Source organism: Bombina bombina, chromosome 5 (assembly GCF_027579735.1).
Source record: "Bombina bombina isolate aBomBom1 chromosome 5, aBomBom1.pri, whole genome shotgun sequence".
Classification (NCBI taxonomy): domain Eukaryota; kingdom Metazoa; phylum Chordata; class Amphibia; order Anura; family Bombinatoridae; genus Bombina; species Bombina bombina.
In genome coordinates, this window is record NC_069503.1 from 850,521,267 (window position 1) to 850,541,976 (window position 20,710).

Consider the following 20,710-nt stretch of genomic DNA (forward strand, 5'->3'; position numbering starts at 1 on the left):
TAAGGAGTTGGAAGTGATAGGCTTACGGTATAGGGATGTAGAGACCTTCCCACTTAGAGGATCCCCCCTAAGTTCAACATCCAAATATGGTATCATATTTGTTCCTGCTTGGGCAGTGAATTCCAAACCTACCCTGTTAGAATTGAGGTAACTCAGGAAATTCTGCACTTCAGCAGTCTCCCCCACCCAGATAAAAAGGAGATCATCTATAAAACGCTTATAGGATCTGATCCTGTCTCTGAATGGGTTATTATCTCCAAAGACGTGGGACAGCTCCCACCAACCCATAAAGAGGTTGGCATATGATGGGGCAAATCTAATATTAACATCTAATAAATAATATAGCTTTATCAAATACAAAAAAAAATCTTTAAAATTGAGCAAAATGAACTAAAGTTTAGATTACTCGAACCCTTATACTGCATCATTTTGTTTCAATCATCTAAAGCCGATTTACACATTTCTGCAAAACAGTATCCAAACAAATGTAAAAGTCAAATGCAATCGATACTTAGTCACGGCGAATGCAAAATAATGCTACAGGCTCAAACATCCTCAGATGATAACACAAAATGACCAGCTGTGGAATTTGGCATTGGGTGGGAGTAAATAACATCTAGAACAAATGTAAAGACACATTACATACTTGATCGAGTTAACAATTAAATACAGCAAACAATTATTATTATGACTAGTCCCTTTCTTGTAGACGAATATATGTGACAACAAGTTCGAAATAAGAACTGAAATGTATGGTCATGTATCAATAAAAAGTTTGATGTCACTAATCTTATTGATCCCTAAAGGGGAGCCAGTTTTAAGTGTATAAATCCAATAAATTTCTCTCTTACTGAGAGCCTTATATCTATCTCCACCTCTCATATTTAATTTAACCTGTTCAATACCTTGAAACCTGAAAAACTTGAATTTATCACAAATGTTTAGCTACAGGGGTTTTTGGTACCTCTGCCTCTAGGGACAAAAGGTGCTCTCTAATCCTATATTTGAAGCCCCTATAGGTGAGTCCCACATATGGAAAATTACAGCACAAGCAAGTGATAAGATAAACAATGAACGTAGAATTACAATTTATACGTTCTCTTATACTGTAGGTCTTCTTTGTATTAGTTGAATAAACTAGAGCAAAATCACTGCTCTTACACGGTCTACCTCCACATTTAAAGAACCCCACTTTATTGGATTCAGATAATTGAAACAAAATGATGCAGTAAGGCTCCTAGTAATCTAAACTTTAGTTCATTTTGCTCAATTTTAAAGAGTGTTTTTTTGTATTTGATAAAGCTATATTATTTATTAGATGTTAATATTAGATAGTTAGCTGTTGTGAGGGTATGGTGATTAAGAGGTTAAATCCTCAGTTTAGCTATTGAATGGCGATAGGCTAGATTTTCTTGTTACCTGAGATTTAACAGCTGATAGTAACACTCTTTTTTCAGCTCTGAGGAACTGCCTGTGAGGCGGGAAACACGTCAGCTGTGTTTGTTTGCTGTGCCTGTATGACTTTTTTACACTAGTATGGAATAAAAGGTGTTTTTAACCTTTACATCTCTCCCAGTCCTTTTTCCACTACAACTGAGAAGTCCTGCTTTACTTTCATATGTTGAGAAAATAGGGGTTTGAAGAGCCCTAGCAGTTGCAGCGGTACATGCAGCTTTACTGGTTACTTACCAGTATTTTGTAAGGCCCCACAACTGCAGCATTCTTTGCAAACATTTGCTCAGCTCAGAGAGGAGGACGCTGGATTGCATCGCTACGGAGTTTGCAATTTGGGAATAAATCACCCCTCTACACTGGGATTGCAACGTTATGGTGAGTCCTTACATTTGTTACTTAATACTTGGAATTAATTGAAACTACTGTTTATCTGGTGACATCCGTTGAAGTGGGACTCTTGAATAGAGTTGTTTTCACCATATGAACTGTCATTCCTTATCGTTATCATATGAACACTGATGAGTTACTCCAAAGTCTTTTTGAATTATACCTTGTGATCTGTAAAGTGGCATAAGAACCTTGCTAGTTCTTCTACTAATACCTCACCCAATGCAACCAATCATCTGACTGGCCTTACTGGCTGCTCTGTCAGTAATTTCAAATATAATAAAAAAATAGAGGTTGCACTCCATTATTTTGACAAAAAAATGAAAAACGTTATTGTAACATACAGCAACAGTTTGGGGCTCCTGCCCCCTTTATCAAGCTAACACAACATTAAAACTAGCAAGCATTTAAACCCAATACGCATAAAATAGGGACCAATAAGATGAAAAAAAAGTGATAAGTGACTATAGCTTCTTTCCGTTATTAACCCTTTCTTTCAAATATATTCAGGATGTTGCACACACATAAAACAACTGAATCAATCAGGTCCTGTCTACCCCCAACAAATCTATATGTAACACAATTCAATTCTATTAAAGAGGAAAAAAAACAGTTGTGCTGCAAACTCTGCAGCTAAATATGCATAGTATCCAACTGAATAGAATCACAAATATTTAATTACTTAGACAAAAAATAAAAATGTATATAGTAAAATCACAATAAGCATATACAATCAATTGATTAATTAATTAAACTTGAAAGTCCATGAAGTTAATAAAAGTTGCAACAATGTTCCTAAACTGCTTTCAGTATAAAGGAATATAATCCACAAGTAACGATCCTTGTGAAACAGCAAGAATACTTTGTAACCAGCAATATGTTTACCACAGCTATGGTACGTTATAGTTACTTACTGTACATTGATATCCTTATAGCAGCAATCCTCATAGACAAGCACATCTTCCAGTAATCTGTCTATAGCTCTCATACTCGCTCACTCTTAGAGAACCACTCACTCTGCTACAAGGTATACAACTCAGTAGTAAGACCACACTTTTTACAATCTGTTGTAATGACTGAACAAACGTTATCATTTAGACAGTTTGATATTTGTTTATCTCCCTCCTCTACCCTATCATCAGTCTTGAGACTTGCTAGCCGTCTTTTAGTTTTTCTCTTTTCACTGATATGTCTAAAGAAGGTTTTGTCACAATTTTTTTACTGTGCTATTTTCACTTCTGCATCAGTGTTAGTCTTTCTCTTTTGTTGGGTTCTCCATTTTTCCCTATCCTCGTCTGAGCTAGTGTGCTTGCATTTTTTTATTGTCTTCTTTGTCTTAACTGCATGTGCTACTTTCCTTGAAAACCATATTGGTTTTTATTTTATTTTACTTTTACAAACAAGCCTAACAGAGTTTAGTTGCATCTAGTATGGTGTCTTAAAATATTCCCACAGTTCTTGTACTCCTGTAATCTTTTAGAGAATCATTTAGGCATTTACCCATGTAAGAAAAATCACCTGTTCTAAAGTCCAAAACTTTTGTTTTACTATGTTTTGCATAATACCTTTGCCTGAATATTAAACCATACAGACTGATGATGTTAGTAAGTACTAAATCTAATATAGCTCCTTTACTTGTTGATTCTTTTACCAGTTCAAGAGATTCACCGTGCAAATATTTCAGAATATACTTCTATTTTACTTAGCAATGGGTACTTCCCAGTTTACTTCAGGTATATTAAAGTCCCCCACTACTATATCCTTGCCCTTCATTGTAATTTTGGCTATTTCATCAATTAATAGTTGATCAGATGCTTCTTCTTGTAATGGAGGCCTATACAATACCCTTATTTTAAACACCTGTTTCCATTCAGTTTCTATAGTTGCCTAAACACTTTCTACATTGACATTGGTTTCTACAATTTCAACTATTTCACGTACAGGGTAACTCCCTTTCTTCTTTTGCTCCTCTTTTATTTTTTTTAACAAAATGTAACCAGGTATGACTGTTTCCCAGTCATGAGATTCATTGTACCATGTCTCTGTTATAAAAGGTGGTAATGGAGGCTGCTCTGAGAGGGTCGGCTGCCTTGATTATCTGTTAAAATAAGATTGTCTGTTTAAGTAAGCAGTTAGCTAAACAATGTAGTTAGGCACACAAGGATTTGGAGTAAGGGGAAATATAATTATTTTATATTTTTAAGCTAAACCTTTTAGTAAGTATGTGTGAGAATCTCATTGAGTGTACAGCTTTCCACGTTTGCATCACTGGAGCAGCCACTTCAGGGATTATATGTCTGTGGCAAATGTGAGCATATTGTCTCTTTAGAAACTTGTATTGGAGTTCTGGAGGAACGAATTGCAAAACTGCATGAAATTCAGACACTTGAAAGGTAAATGTATAGGACTAAGCCGGTTGTTAATGGTTCCAGCTGTAGGAATGTGGAGGATTCAGATGAGGAGACTCCAGAATGTAGCTGGGTCACAGTTAGAGGGTGAAGTAAAGGTAAGCAGAAGAGACAGGCCAGTTCTGAGCTGGTACACCCCAACAGATTTGTCAGATTAAGTGAAGATTTGGGGGATATCAGTTCAGTGGTGGCAGTGTTAGAGAGGGCTGTTTTGCCTAGTATAGTGAACAGTCCTTTAATCGTGAAAGAGGAGCATACTATGGTGGGCAGTCCTTCATACATGGTAGAGGGGCATACAAGTCAGGGCCTGAGGCAGATGTTGGTGGTAGGAAACTCTATTATTAGGAAAGTTGATAGGGTCATTTGTCATCAAGACCCTTTAAATAGAACAGTTTGCTGTCGTCCATGGGCTTGTATTCAGCATATTGTGGAGCATATTGATAGATTGTTAGAGGGATGTGGGTTTGATCCTGCAGTCATGGTACATGTTGGTATTAATGAAAGAATCAGCAGGAGATGGAGAGTCCTAAAAAATGACTTCAGGAAGTTAAGTAATAAGCTTAAAGCAAGGACTTGCAAAGTAATATTTTTGGAGATATTACCAGTGGCGTGTGCTAACTCAGTAAGGCAGAAGGAGCTAAGGTCTGTTAATTCATGGTTAAAAATATGGTGTAAAAATGAGGGTTTTGACTTTTTAGAGCACTGGGCTGACTTTTCACTTGAGTACAATTTGTACAGTAAGGATGGATTGCACCTGAATGACATGGGTGCAGGTGTGTTTGGGGAAAGGATGGTAGCATGTTTAGAGAATCTTTTAAACTAGGCACAGGGGGAGGCTGAGTTAGAACACAATATAACAGAGTGATCAGTCTGTGAATATGTCACTCCTATAATATCTCAACTACGGGATGACTTAAGAAATGTCACATCAGAAAGTATGGAGGAAAGCACACCAAGTAGCAGCAGAAAGCACATGAACATTAAATGTATGACAACAAATGCAAGAAGCATGACAGGTAAAATAGGGGAGCTCTTATTTGCAGAAGAGGACTATGATGTTATCAGTATAACTGAAACTTGGTGGGATGATTCACATGACTGGGCAGTTAACTTAGAGGGTTATACTTTATTTAGGAGGGACAGGAATAATACAAGGGGTGGATGAATCTGCATGTATATTAAACCTAACCTTAAACCTACAATAAGGGAAGATATTTAGGATACAGGTGACAATGTAGAGACCCTGTGGGTTGAAATTAAAAGTGGTGGTGGTGGTGGGAAATCCTAAAAAAATATTATTTGGAACATGCTACAAGCCCCCCAACATTAGTGACCTGGAGGAAACTCAGCTATTAATGCAAATAGGTAAGGCTGCTATTAACAGTGCTGTAATTATTAGAGATTTTAACTACCCTGATATAAACTGGGCCAATGAAACTAGTAATTCAGCTAAGGGGGTTATATTTTTAAATGTTCTAAGGGATAACTTCTTGTCACAATTAATAGAGGATCCAAATAGGAGTAAAGCTATTTTGGATTTAGTGCTATCAAACAATACAGATATAATATCAAACATAGAAGTCAAAGAACATTTGGGTAACAGTAATTATAACATGGTCACATTTAAAATCTCTTTTCATAAGCAGTGTCTTAAAGGTTTAACTTTTAATTTTAAGAAAGCAAAATTCAACAATTTAAGGAAATCATTAAATAACAGAAATTGGGACAAAGTATTCTCTAATAAAAATACAGAGGATAAATGGATAACTATTAAAAACATTTTTCATTAAATATACATATCAACAAATACTATCTATACTATATTCACATTTGTAACACGTCCGTCGGTGTCGCCAGTTGCGCACACATCCTCAAAGGAATGTTGGCAGCGCGAGGCAGCCAACAGAATGTTTAATGTGCGTGCAGCCAAAAGAATTCACCTGGATGCAGCGAAGGCAAACGGAGCATTAAACACCCCAAAAAAACGCCCGCTATAAGTATAAGAAAAAAAAACCTAACCGCACGCAATAAGTATTAAAAAATACAACGCATTAAACCTAATTTACCTATTAACTCCTACAACGCCAACCCCCACTTAATGCAAAAAATTAATTTAATGACTAAGCCCCCTAACCTAACACCCCCTAAATTAACCCCTTAATTACAATAAAATAAAATACTACATTACAATAGAAAATAAAAAAAATTACATTACATTAATCTAATTACAGAAAATAAAAAAACGCTAACATTACAAAAAATAATAAACAACACTATCCAAAATAAAAAAAATAAACCTAGTCCCTATGAAAATAAAAAAGTTTCCCAAAATAAAAAAAAAAACTAATCTAATGCTAAACTACCAACAGCCCTTAAAAGGGCTTTTTGTAGGGCAATGCCTTAAAGAAATCAGCTCTTTTACATTACAAATAAACCAAGTCCCCCGTAACAGTAAAACCCCCCACCCACCAAACCCCCCAAAATAAAAACTAACACTAATAAACCTAAACTACCCATTGCCCCTAAAGGGGCATTTGTATGGGCATTGCCCTTAGAAGGGCATTCAGCTCTTTTTCACTGCCCTTAAAAGGGTGTTAAGCTCTTTTGCAATTTACACCCAAAAAATCATAATCTAAAAAAACAAAATCCCCCCCAAAAATTAAAAAAAAACTAACACTAAAGCCCCAAATAGGTACTCACAGTTTCAGAAGTCCCGCCGAGAAGGTCTTCTTCCAGGCGGTTCCATCATCTTCATCCACAGTGAAGGTGGCGTGGAGCGGAGGTCTGGAGCTGTCTTCTCAGAAGTGGTGATCCTCGACAGCAGTCATTGGCGGCGAAGGCGTTCCTCGGCGGCGGTGGTGCTCGTCGAAGGCATGGAGGTTCCTCATCATGCAATCGTCTGCCGCACACTAAAGATTGAATTTAAGGTGCCCCATATTTATTGGGGTACCTTGAATTCCTATTGGCTGACATTTTCAAAATCAGCCAATAGGATGAGAGCTACTGAAATCTTATTGGTTGATTTGAACAGCCAATAGGATTTCAGTAGCTCTAATCCTATTGGCTGTTTTGAAAAATTCAGCAGCCAATAGGATGAGAGCTACTGAAATCTTATTTACTGATTTGAACATCCAATAGGATTTTAGTAGCTCTAATCCTATTGTAACAGTCTGTCCCTTTAAGGATCTAATTTCACATCAGCCTCATTTTCGTTTCAACTCCCTTTATAAGCATTGAAGCCTTTTGCTTCATTGCTTGGTATTAGCTGGTTGACTCCTGTCAATACTCAGCCTGTATTTTTGCCTGAACGCATTATTGAGGTTTTGCTACATCCTGCCTAATCTTCCTGGCTCTGTGTGAGTTGCCTCTGCCTTTGCTTCCGAGATACTCCTCGCAGCAACAACGCTGCTTCTCTTCACCTGTCACTTCTCCAGCACCGTACCGCATCGGAACTTCCTCTGACGTCACGGGCGGCCGCTCCAACTACTCACAGTGTTTTCACGCTGACGCCGTGTTTGTACAACCTGTTCACACCGGACTCTCCTGCTTACTTCTACTGAGAACAGCTTCAACATCTACCGCTCGACATTACTCACTGCCTCATCTCCTGCTCCCTTGTTCCATCAAGTTGGTGAGCCAAAACTCATTACTTAAACTTTATCTATTTTGCTGTATCAATCTCCATTACGATTCCCTGCTTATTCGAATTACATATATGTTTCTGCCATACCTAAACTATGCTTCTAATGAGCAAAGGGATAATAAGGGTAACATTAAGCATATGTTACTCCACTCCTTAGCTCATAAAATAAAACTTCTTGTGATCATTACGATTGTTATTCAGACAAACAATGGTACTGATTTAAAGAGACAAACACACAATTTTGTAACTGAAAGTATTTTATTGGAGAACAGTGTTAATTTCAATTGCAACATAATAATAACAAATCGGGTTGTTACAGAAATACCAAGCCCAGAAAAAAGCAGCATAAAGATGGATCCCATGGAACTCTCCAACTATGTAGCTACATTAGATCAAAAGGTTGATCAATTAAACGTTGGTCTTAGAGAGTTGCAGGTGGAAAACCAAACACTTAGAAAAATTATACAAGATACATTGAAGCCCACACACTCTCACATAGAGCCATTTAATGAGCCACCTGTAAGTCCCCCAGAAAAATTTTCTGGTGATCGCAAACAGTTTAGACAATTCCTAAACTCATGTATACTGTTTATCACTTTGAAACCAAAAACCTTCACAACAGATAAAATAAAGGTATTAACTGTCATCTCATACCTTAGAGGAGAACCTAGGGCATGGGCAGATACCCTTTTTGAACGCAATGACCCCCTACTTAATTCCATTGATGATTTTTTTAAAGCTCTTTCCTCCTTGTATGAAGATCCACACAAACAGCTAACAGCTGATAATAAATTAAGGTCTCTCAGACAGCATAAAAGGGAGGTAGAGGATTATATTTCAGAATTTAAAATCTGGCAGCAAGATTCTGGCTGGAATCAGATTTCCCTGAGAAATCAATTCAGGATTGGACTCTCAGAGTCAATCAAAGATGAGTTCGCCAGAATAGATCTGCCAGATGATCTAGAACAATTAATGCAGCTGTCAATAAAAATCGATCACAGGCTTAGGGAAAGAAAGTTAGAAAAATCAAACTATGACACACATACTAAACTAACTGACTCTAGAGTTTCTTCACACACACAACGAAGTGCTGATGAGCCTATGGACATCGGAGTAATCAGAGGACCACTGACCCCAGAAGAAAAACTGAGACGAAGGGCAAATCATCTATGTCTTTACTGTGGATCAAAGGATCATGAGGTCACAGCTTGCCCAACCCTTAAGAAGCAGAAAAAGGGTAAGCCACAGATACTCAGTTCAGTAACCCCCTCTCCTAATACTGAATTAACTAACTGTTTACTCCCTATCTCATTACAGTGGGATCAACATCTCCTCCACTCTAAAGCAGTCATAGACTCCGGAGCATTTTCCTGTTACATTGATATTGATTATGTTAAATTTAATAAAATCCCCCTTATTGCAAAAAATAAACCTGTAACGGTTCGTCTTATTGATGGAAAACAGTTAGAAACAGGACCAATAACACATCACACAGTACCGATTCTGGTGACCACTCATACATCACATAGAGAGTACATTAAATTTGATGTCTTACAGTCTCCGATTTTTCACATAGTTTTAGGATTACAATGGCTACAAACACATCAACCTACAATTAACTGGACAACTAGTACATTTGAGTTTAATTCAGATTATTGCAGAACAACCTGTAATCCACATTTACCACTACTAGCTCTAAGTGAATCAAAACTTCCTATTGAGTATCAGGATCTTAAGCAAGTTTTCAGTAAAACTGAGGCAGAAAATCTGCCTCCTCATCGTCCATATGACTGCCCAATAGATCTCATCCCTGGATCTGATATACCATTTGGACATATATTTCCTCTCTCAGAACCAGAACTCCAAACTTTAAAAAATTACATAAATGAAAACTTGCGAAAAGGTTTCATTAGACCTTCAACCTCTCCAGCAGGAGCAGGTATATTTTTTGTTCGAAATAAAGACCAAACATTACGTCCAATCGTTGATTATAGACAATTAAATAACCGCACAATTAAAGACAGATACCCATTACCTCTGATCCCTGAACTTATTGAGAGGCTTAGGGGGGCTAAGATCTTTACGAAACTTGATCTAAGAGGCGCCTATAATCTCATCCGAATAAGACCAGGAGATGAGTGGCTTACTGCGTTTCGCACAAGGTATGGACTGTATGAATATACAGTCATGCCTTTTGGGTTATGCAACGCCCCAGCCACGTTTCAGAGATTTATAAATGACATATTCAGGGATCTGTTAGACACATCCATGGTAATATATTTAGATGATATTCTAATATATTCAGCTAATTATCAGGACCACATCAAACATGTACGTGCAGTCTTACATAGATTAAAAGCACATAGTCTGTATGCTAAGCTTGAAAAATGTATCTTCCATACACAAAATATTACATTTTTAGGATACAACATAAGCCCAAATGGCATAACAATGGAACCCAATAAAATTCAGGTCATCTTAGATTGGCCTAGACCAAAGAACAAACGCGATATCCAAAAGTTCCTTGGATTTTCAAACTTTTACCGCAAATTTATAAAGAATTTTGCTGGTATAACAAAACCTTTAACAAATCTCACCAAGAATGATATTCCTTTTCACTGGACTGCTGAAACTGAACAAGTTTTTCAGCTCTTAAAAACCAGATTCACTACAGCACCAATTTTAAAATACCCAGATCCTAACTTCCAGTATGTGTTGGAAGTTGATGCTTCCCAATATGCAATTGGAGCCATTCTATCCCAACGATCTTCACCCAAAGATTCTATCCATCCAGTAGCTTACTTTTCAAGGGTATTAACTACCCCTGAATTAAATTATCACGTTGGTGAAAAAGAACTTCTAGCTATGAAGGCTGCCTTGGAGCATTGGAGGCATCTATTAGAAGGTACAACAATTCCTATTCAGATTTATACTGATCATAGGAATTTGCAATATCTAAAAATTCATAAAACCCTCACCTCCAGGCAAGTCCGATGGAGTCTCTTTTTCTCTAGATTCTCCTACATTATTTCATACCGACCTGCATCTAAAAACTCAAAGGCAGATATACTATCAAGACTACCCGAAAAACCTACCAATTCCAGACATCATGGCACTGTAATTCCTGAAACTTATATACAGAATACCATAGCTATTCTTTATGAACATAACAAAACTCTCCAGAAGGAACAACTCCAAGATAATACATTTCCAAAGGAAAAGTTAGAAAAACGTAACGATGGTCATTACTATTATTCAAACAGACTATATGTACCCCCCTCACAGAGAAATTCTTTACTGGAAAGTCTACATGATAATAAACTCTCTGGTCACCCAGGAATTCATAAAACCATTGAATTAGCTAAAAGATCTTACTGGTGGCCAAAGATGCAAAAGGACATAAGAATGTACATACAGAGTTGTGAAACTTGCACAACCTCAAAGATTGAGAAACAAAAACCTATAGGATACTTACTCTCACTACCAGCTCCAGAAAAACCTTGGACTCACATTGCCACAGATTTTATTGTAGAATTACCAACTTCTGATAACAACAAAACAATTATGGTTGTGGTAGACTTATTCACCAAGATGTCGCATTTTATTCCTTACCATAAATTGCCGACATCTCTGGAAACTGCTAAGTTACTGATTCAACACGTAATAAAATTGCATGGCTTACCCCAATCCATAACTACGGACAGGGGGACGCAATTTACGTCTCGACTTTGGAAAGAACTATGTACTGCATTACAAATTGATAGACGGTTAAGTACTGCATACCACCCACAGTCTAATGGGCAATGTGAAAGAACCAATCAATGGTTAGAAGAATACCTCAGGTGTTATGTCACACAGCATCAGGATGACTGGTCCTCCCTTCTCCCATTGGCAGAATTTGCCCACAATAATTCTTATCATACGTCTATTAAAACTACGCCTTTTTTTGCAAACTATGGGTTGCACCCTACTTTCCATATTAACACTCAAATAGACAGTGTCTGTCCGGTCGTAACTGACACAACCAACACAATTGCAGAAACATTCTCCATTCTTCATGATAACATTAAGTCAGCTCAGACTAGACAACAGAACTACTACAACTTACGTAGACGGCCGTCACCCACTTACTCACCTGGTGATTTGGTGTGGCTATCAACGAAACATTTAAGATTGACAACTCCTACTAGAAAGTTGAACAAATTTTTTATTGGTCCATTTCCCATCTTCAAGGTAGTTAATAGGAATGCCGTCACACTAGAATTACCTCCTCAATACAAAATACACCCAACTTTCCATGTCAGTTTATTGAAACCCTATACTGCTTTGAGGGATTCCATGACACATACTTCTCAGCAGCCACCACTTGCCCCAGATACTGAATTTGAAGTTCAGAGTATTCTTGACTCACGGATCGTATCGGGCAAGTTGCAATATCTAATACATTGGAAAGGTTATTCATCAGAGGATGATTCATGGGAGCCTTCAGCTAATTTGTCGGCACCCCGACTGGTTTCCCTTTTTCATAGGCGACATCCAGATCGTCCACGTCCCTGAACCTCGGAGAGGTTCATTTTTGGGGGGCCCTCTGTAACAGTCTGTCCCTTTAAGGATCTAATTTCACATCAGCCTCATTTTCGTTTCAACTCCCTTTATAAGCATTGAAGCCTTTTGCTTCATTGCTTGGTATTAGCTGGTTGACTCCTGTCAATACTCAGCCTGTATTTTTGCCTGAACGCATTATTGAGGTTTTGCTACATCCTGCCTAATCTTCCTGGCTCTGTGTGAGTTGCCTCTGCCTTTGCTTCCGAGATACTCCTCGCAGCAACAACGCTGCTTCTCTTCACCTGTCACTTCTCCAGCACCGTACCGCATCGGAACTTCCTCTGACGTCACGGGCGGCCGCTCCAACTACTCACAGTGTTTTCACGCTGACGCCGTGTTTGTACAACCTGTTCACACCGGACTCTCCTGCTTACTTCTACTGAGAACAGCTTCAACATCTACCGCTCGACATTACTCACTGCCTCATCTCCTGCTCCCTTGTTCCATCAAGTTGGTGAGCCAAAACTCATTACTTAAACTTTATCTATTTTGCTGTATCAATCTCCATTACGATTCCCTGCTTATTCGAATTACATATATGTTTCTGCCATACCTAAACTATGCTTCTAATGAGCAAAGGGATAATAAGGGTAACATTAAGCATATGTTACTCCACTCCTTAGCTCATAAAATAAAACTTCTTGTGATCATTACGATTGTTATTCAGACAAACAATGGTACTGATTTAAAGAGACAAACACACAATTTTGTAACTGAAAGTATTTTATTGGAGAACAGTGTTAATTTCAATTGCAACATAATAATAACAAATCGGGTTGTTACACCTATTGGCTGTTTTGAAAAATTCAGCAAATAGGAATGCAAGGTACCCCAAATTGATTGCGGTACCTTGCATTCAACATTTAGTATAGCATGGACATCGGATGAAGAGGAGCCTCCTTGCTGCCAAGGACCACAGCCACGGCTGAGGACTGCAGCCACCGAGGACCGCCGACTCCGCCACAGATGGCCACCGCCGAGGATCGCCACATCTGGGAAGACTGCTCCAGACCTCCACTGCGCGCCACCTTCACTGTGGATGAAGATGATAGACCCGCCTGGAAGAAGACCTTATCCCCCAGACCTCTGAAACTGTGAGTACCTATTTGGGGCTTTAGTGTTATTTTTTTTTTGTTGGGGGGGAGTTTGTTTTTTTAGATTAGGTTTTTTTGGGGCAAATTGCAAAAGAGCTGAATGCCCTCTAAAGGGCAGTGAAAAATAGCTGAATGTCCTTTTAAGGGCAATGCCCATACAAATGGTAGTTTAGGTTTATTAGTGTTATTTTGGGGGGTTTGGAAGGTGGGGGTTTTTACTGTTAGGGGGGGCTTTATTTATTTTTAATGTAAAAAAGTTGATTTCTTTGCCCTACAAAAAGCCCTTTTACGGGCTATTGGTAGTTTAGTATTAGATTAGGGGATGTTTTTATTTTGGGGGGATTTTTTATTTTTATAGGGGTATTAGTTTAGATTTTATTTTATTATTTTGGATAGCTTTGTTTATTTTTTTCTGTATTTTTCCTTTTTTATTTTTTGTAGCTTGGATTTTTTTTTTATTTTTAACACACAGACTGCCGTCTGGGCAGGCTTATCAACTAGTATGGTTATAAAAATAAAAAATATAAGCTAATGTGGCTAAATAAAAATGTGTTAAGACAAATTAGGAAAAAAACCTAGGGCATTTAAATTATTCAAAGAAAATAGTACAGACTCAACATACCATATTTATAAGGAATATTTATTTATTTATAAAATATATTACCAGGAAGGATACATTGAGATTTTTCTCGTTTTCAAGTATGCAAAAAAGCAATTAAATTAGTCAAAGTTGAAAATGAAAAATTAATTGCAAAGGATTCTAAGTCTAATCCTAAAAGGTTCTTTAAGTACATAAATAGCAAAAAATCTAAGAAGGACAATATAGGGTACATTAAAATGCATGGAGGGTAGCATGGTTAACAGTGACAGGGAGAAGGCTGAGGTACTAAACCAGTTTTTTTCTTCAGTATACACAAGAGAGGAACCAATGGACAATACTTTGGAACAAACTAGAACATGCCAGCCCATACCATTAACTGGGTTACATATAGAGGATATCAGGAAGAAAACTGGATAGTATTAAGGTTAATAAAACTTCAGGCCCAAGGGTGTTAAGGGAATTTAGCACTGTTATAGACAAACCACTACTCTTAATTTTTCAAGACTCATTATCCTCAGGCATGGTACCCCAGGATTGGTATAAAGCTGATATGGTGCCACTCTTCAAAAAGGGAAGCATGGATGATCCTGGAAGCTATATACCAGTAAGTCTGACATCAATAGTGGGGACGATATTTTAAGGGATTATAAGGGATTATATTGATGAGCACATTTGTGTAAACAAGATTATGAGTTCAAATCAGTATGGTTTTATGAGAAATAGATCATGTCAAACTAATCTAATTAGATTATATGAGGAAGTAAGTAAAAATATAGATAAAGGGGAATCAGTTGATGTGATATACTTATATTTTGCAAAGGCATTGATACAGTGCCACATGAGAGATTAATGCACAACATTTAGGAACTGGGAGTATCTGAAAATGGTAGCTCATGGATTAATAATTGGATAAAAGATAGGGAGCAATGAGAAGTAGTGAATGGATCATACTCAAATTGGACAAAGGTAATCAGCATCCCCCAGGGATCAATACTGGGCCCTGTTCTTTTTAATATTTTTATAAATGACTTGGAGCAAAGATTAAATAGCGACATCTCTATTTTTGCAGATGATACTAAGTTAAGTAAGATCAATAGGTCAGAGCAGAATTAACTTTCGTTACAAAGGGATCTGCAAAAATTAGAAGTAGGGGCAGGTAAATGGAAAATGAGATTTAATACGGGAAATGCAAGGTTCTACATTTTGGAATTAAAAATAATCAGGCAACGTATTATTTAAATGGGACAAGATTTAGCCAAACAGAGGAAATGGATTTAAGAGTAGTAATAGATAGCAAGCTAAAGATGGATGCACAATGCAAGGCAGCGACTACAAAGCCTAATAAGATACTAGCATGTATTAAAAGAGGCATTGATTCAAGGGAGGAAGTCATAATTCTGTCACTATATAAATACCTGGTAAGACCTCACCTTGAGTATGGAGTGCAGTTCTGGGGACCGATCACAAAAAAAGATGTTGCAGAACTAGAAAAAGTTCAGAGAAGGGCCAGAAAACTAATAATGGAATAGAGAATTTTAGCTATGAGGAGAGGCTAGCCAAACTTGGTCTGTTTTCTTTAGAAAAAAGGCGCTTGAGAGGTGACATGATTACTTTATATAAATATATTCAAGGTCCATATACAGAGATGGCAGAAGCTCTGTTTATTCCAAGAAAATTGTTTGTGAGGTCACAATTTAAGGTTGGAGGAAAGGAGATTTAATTTTTTCACTGTAAGAGCATTAAAATTGTGGAACTCATTACCAATGGAGGTAGTGAATAACAATACCCTAGATACATTTAAAATTTGTTTGGATGCATTTCTGTCTAGAAACAAAATTCATGAATATGATTGCTAGTATTAAATGGGTCACCTTTTAGTGGGATTATTTAAGCGTAACTGGAGCTTTTTGTAAGTATTTTAGATTTGTATAGGTTTATAACTCGATTGACTTCGGTCTTTTATCAACCTCATCTACTATGTTACTATATTACCATTGAAAAACAATTGCAGCAAACAAGGTGTTAATCTATTTTAATAGCATAAAGACTATTAACATATATGTTAATATATTTGAAGATTTCAGAAATTACCGGGTGTTTACTGCCCCTTTAAGAGACAGGAAACGATTAGCCTAAACTACAACAAGCATAGCTACGCCAATCTTTATTTATGACATGCAGATCAATTTTATTGTCTTGTATGGACTTTGCATGGTAAGGATATAAAGCTTTGAAACAACCGTAGTCTACACATGCTCTATAGGAAAAATGGCTTGAAAATAGTGTCTTTCTATAGTTTTATTCAATCAAGATTACTACAACCTGGATCTGTAATGGATCTAAATGTAGCAAATATTTATGTTTCCTTTGCACCTTATTATTGCCCCAAGGCAAGGGTGCAGCAGCTGTAACCTCAAAATGGCTCTGTAGATTAATATGGGATTTTAACAAGAAGCCCACACATGAAGCACAGCTGACTGACACCTCTGGATGTCTAATACAAAGTTATCTCCCTGAATTTAAATCTCCTGTAATTCTGTATGCACATTGTAATTTAAGGGACAGTCAACACCAGAATTTTTTTTTTAAAAGAAAGATAATTCCTTTATTACCCATTCCCCAGTTTTGCATAACCAACACTGTTATATTAATACACTTTTTTCCTCTGTGATTACCTTGTATCTAAGCTTCTGCAAGCTGCCCCCTTGTTTCAGTTCTTTTGACATATTTGCATTTTAGTCAATCAGTGCTCACTCCAGGGTAACTTCACGTGCATGAGCTCAATGTTAGCTCTATGAAACACATGAACTAATGCCCTCTAGTGGTCAAAATGCATTCAGATTAGAGGCAGTCTTCAAGGTCAATTCAATTAGCATATGAACCTCCTAGGTTTAGCTTTCAACTAAGAATACCAAAAGAACAAAGCAAAATTGGTGATAAAAGTAAATTGGAAAGTTGTTTAAAATTACATTCCCTATTTAAATCATGAAAGTTTTTTTGGGACTTGACTGTCCCTTTAAACAGTTTTTTTGTTTGTTTAGAAGCAGCCTGGTGTTATCATGCTAGTCTTAGGGGCACTTTTACAGTGATATCAAAGCAGACCTCACCACATTTCCTGTACAGCAACACAACATCCTCACTGTCACTGCACAAACTGCACACTCAGGGCCAGATTGCAGGAGGCGCTTTAACAATTATTATTTTTTTGTGGCTGTTTGATCTTCAGGTTTTTCACTCATATTAAAAGTTAAAAGTAAATGTGATTGCTTGAGCATTATTGAAGTTAACACGTCAGGTTAGTACAACCTCAAAGCTAAAAGTGCAAAACCAAAAAGTGTCACAAAACATATCAAAAATACATTGCAAAGTACAGTTACACTCATAATAACCACATCTAATAAAACATATTATCTATCTATATATCTATCTATAGATATAGATATATGTTTATGTGTGTACATATGTATTTATGTATTTATATGTGTATACAGGTAGCCCTCAGTTTACGCCGGGGTTAGGTTCCAGAAGGAATGGTTGTAAATCGAAACTGTTGTAAATTGAAACCCAGTTTATAATGTAAGTCAATGGGAAGTGAGGGAGTTAGGTTCCAAACTCCTCTCAAAATTGTCATAAGTAACACGTAATACATTATTTTTAAAGCTTTGAAATGAAGACTTTATATGCTAAACAGCATTATAAACCTAATAAAATAATCACACAACACAGAATATATAATTAAACTAAGTTAAATGAACAAGAAAAATTGCTAAACAGCATTATAAACCTAATAAAATAATCACACAACACAGACTTCACTTGCATTTTTTTGAAAACAGTTCTTTCTATGCATTCCAATCTGGACTGATTTATAGACAGGAAGATCTTGTTCCTTTGAAATCTGCTCGATAGCTCAGGTCTGGTTACACTGATTAATTTCAGCTTACTTGGCTTTGCTGCAACACAAGCGGAAAGCTCCACCTACTGGCTATTTTAACAAATGCACTGCTTCTCAATGCTTTTCAATAGCAGTCACATGACTGGAAAAAAAGGTTATTATTCTGAAACGGTGTAAATTAAACCATTGTAAAACGAGGGCCACCTGGATATGTATTTACAGACATAAACACATAAATACATATGCACATATATATAGACATATATATAACTGCATAACATGGAAAATCATATTTATGCAATATTCATATTTAATAAAGGTTTTTAATTATGCATTTACAGTAAATATTTCACATTCCATGTTCTTTGCATAGCAGAACATGTTCTAAGTATTTTTAAATAGATAATTATATATATATATATATATATATCTGTATATAATCATATATATGTATTAATATATATATATATATATATATATATATATATATATATATATATATATATATGTATAAATATATAATTGTGCATAAAAACAACCTGACGCGCAATTAAGGTTAAGTCCTGCTCAAAAGTTAAGGTTTGATTAGAAGTGTAAAATAGTGCTCCACTTGTAATCTGGCCCTGAGTACACACACAACACACTCATACCCTTGTTGTCACACGCATCTCATCCTAATTGTAACTACAGACACAGCACCGCTAAATACACACAAACACAGAATGCTAATTGTTAATTAGCATGCTCCATCGTCACTGCACATACAGAAACCTCATTGTCAATAAATATACAGCATCCTCGCTAAACATACAGAAACCTCATTGTCACAAAATACAAAGAGCATCATCACTGAGCATAAAACAACATTACTATCCACAAGGCACCCTCACTGCGCACTCAGCACACTCATTTTCACTAAACACACACAACACTATTAGTGTACACACAGTACCCTCACCATACCTCCCAACATTTCAAAATTCAAAAGAGGGACACCCCCCCCCACGGCAAAAATTTGAAATGTGATGGGCAGGAGCGGGGGCGGGGCTTAAAACAATCATAAGATCAAAGTAATATACATAAAATTCTAAATAAAGTCATATCTTTTAATACTCTTAGGCAGCAAATCAAACACAAGCTCAAATAACTGGTATAGCTATGTGAGCTCTGTATTTAATTAACCTTTGCAGAGACAGTGCTAAATATTTTTATCTTAATTGGACATTTAATAATAGATTCTTTAAAACTGCTCTCTGCTTTCCTCATTAATATTCTAGATTCTGGCCTTTAAAGGTAGCAAAAATGCACAGTAACACACTACATAGCATACACTTACACATGCAGATACACACACACTACATAGCATACACTTACACATGCAGACACACACTACATATCATACACTTATACAGGCAGATACACACACACTACATAGCATACACCTATACATACAGATACAAACACACACTACATAGTATACACTTACACATGCAGATACACACACAACATAGTATACACTTATACATGCAGATACACACACTTCATAGCTTATATTTATACATGCAGACACACACACTACATAGCTTACACTTATACATGCAGATACACACACACTTATACATACAAATATACACACACACACTACACAGCTTACACTTATACATGCAGATACGCACACATACACACTTATAGATAAAGATAGATGCACACACTACATCATATATGGGTATCTGTAACTCATTGTATGGGGTCCTGGGGCTGGTAAGCACATTAGCTGGCAGTCTGAGGCTGCCACTGTTCGTTGCTCTCGTGTTAGCACTGCTCATCGTATAAAACTGAAGGCATGCTAGTATTATCACCAGGGGTTAGACGTCATCACTACCAGGGGTTAGATGTCACCATTACCTGAGGTCAGAGGGTATACAGCCTGCCTACTACTGCTTAACCCACACACCATTACTTTTCCACAAGGAATCTAACAGGTATATAACCCTGGGAGAGAAAAGCCAGCTGCTTCTGAGTATGTGCCCAATAGAATTTAATAATAATAAAAAAACATGCAGTGTCATGAATATATAAACAGCATACGCACTGCTCTAACAGCACACCACTCATTATACACACAGCACCATCAGTGCACATGCAGTGTCATCAATATATAAACAGCATACACACTGTTCTCACCGCACACTACTCATTATGCAAACAGCACCATCACTGCACATGCAGTGTCATGAATATATAAATAGCATACGCACTGCTCTCACCGCACACCATTCATTATACACACAGCACTATCAGTGCCCATGCAGTGTCATGAATATATAAACAGCATACACACTGCTCTAACAGCACACCACTCATTATACACACAGCACCATCAGTGCACATGCAGTGTCATGAATATATAAATAGCATACGCACTTCTCTAACAGCACACCACTCATTATACACACAGCACCATCAGTGCACATGCAGTGTCATGAATATATAAACAGCATACACACTTTTCTCACAGCACACCACTCATTATACATACAGCACCATCAGTGCACATGCAGTGTCATGAATATATAAACAGCATACGCACTGCTCTAACAGCACACCACTCATTATACACAC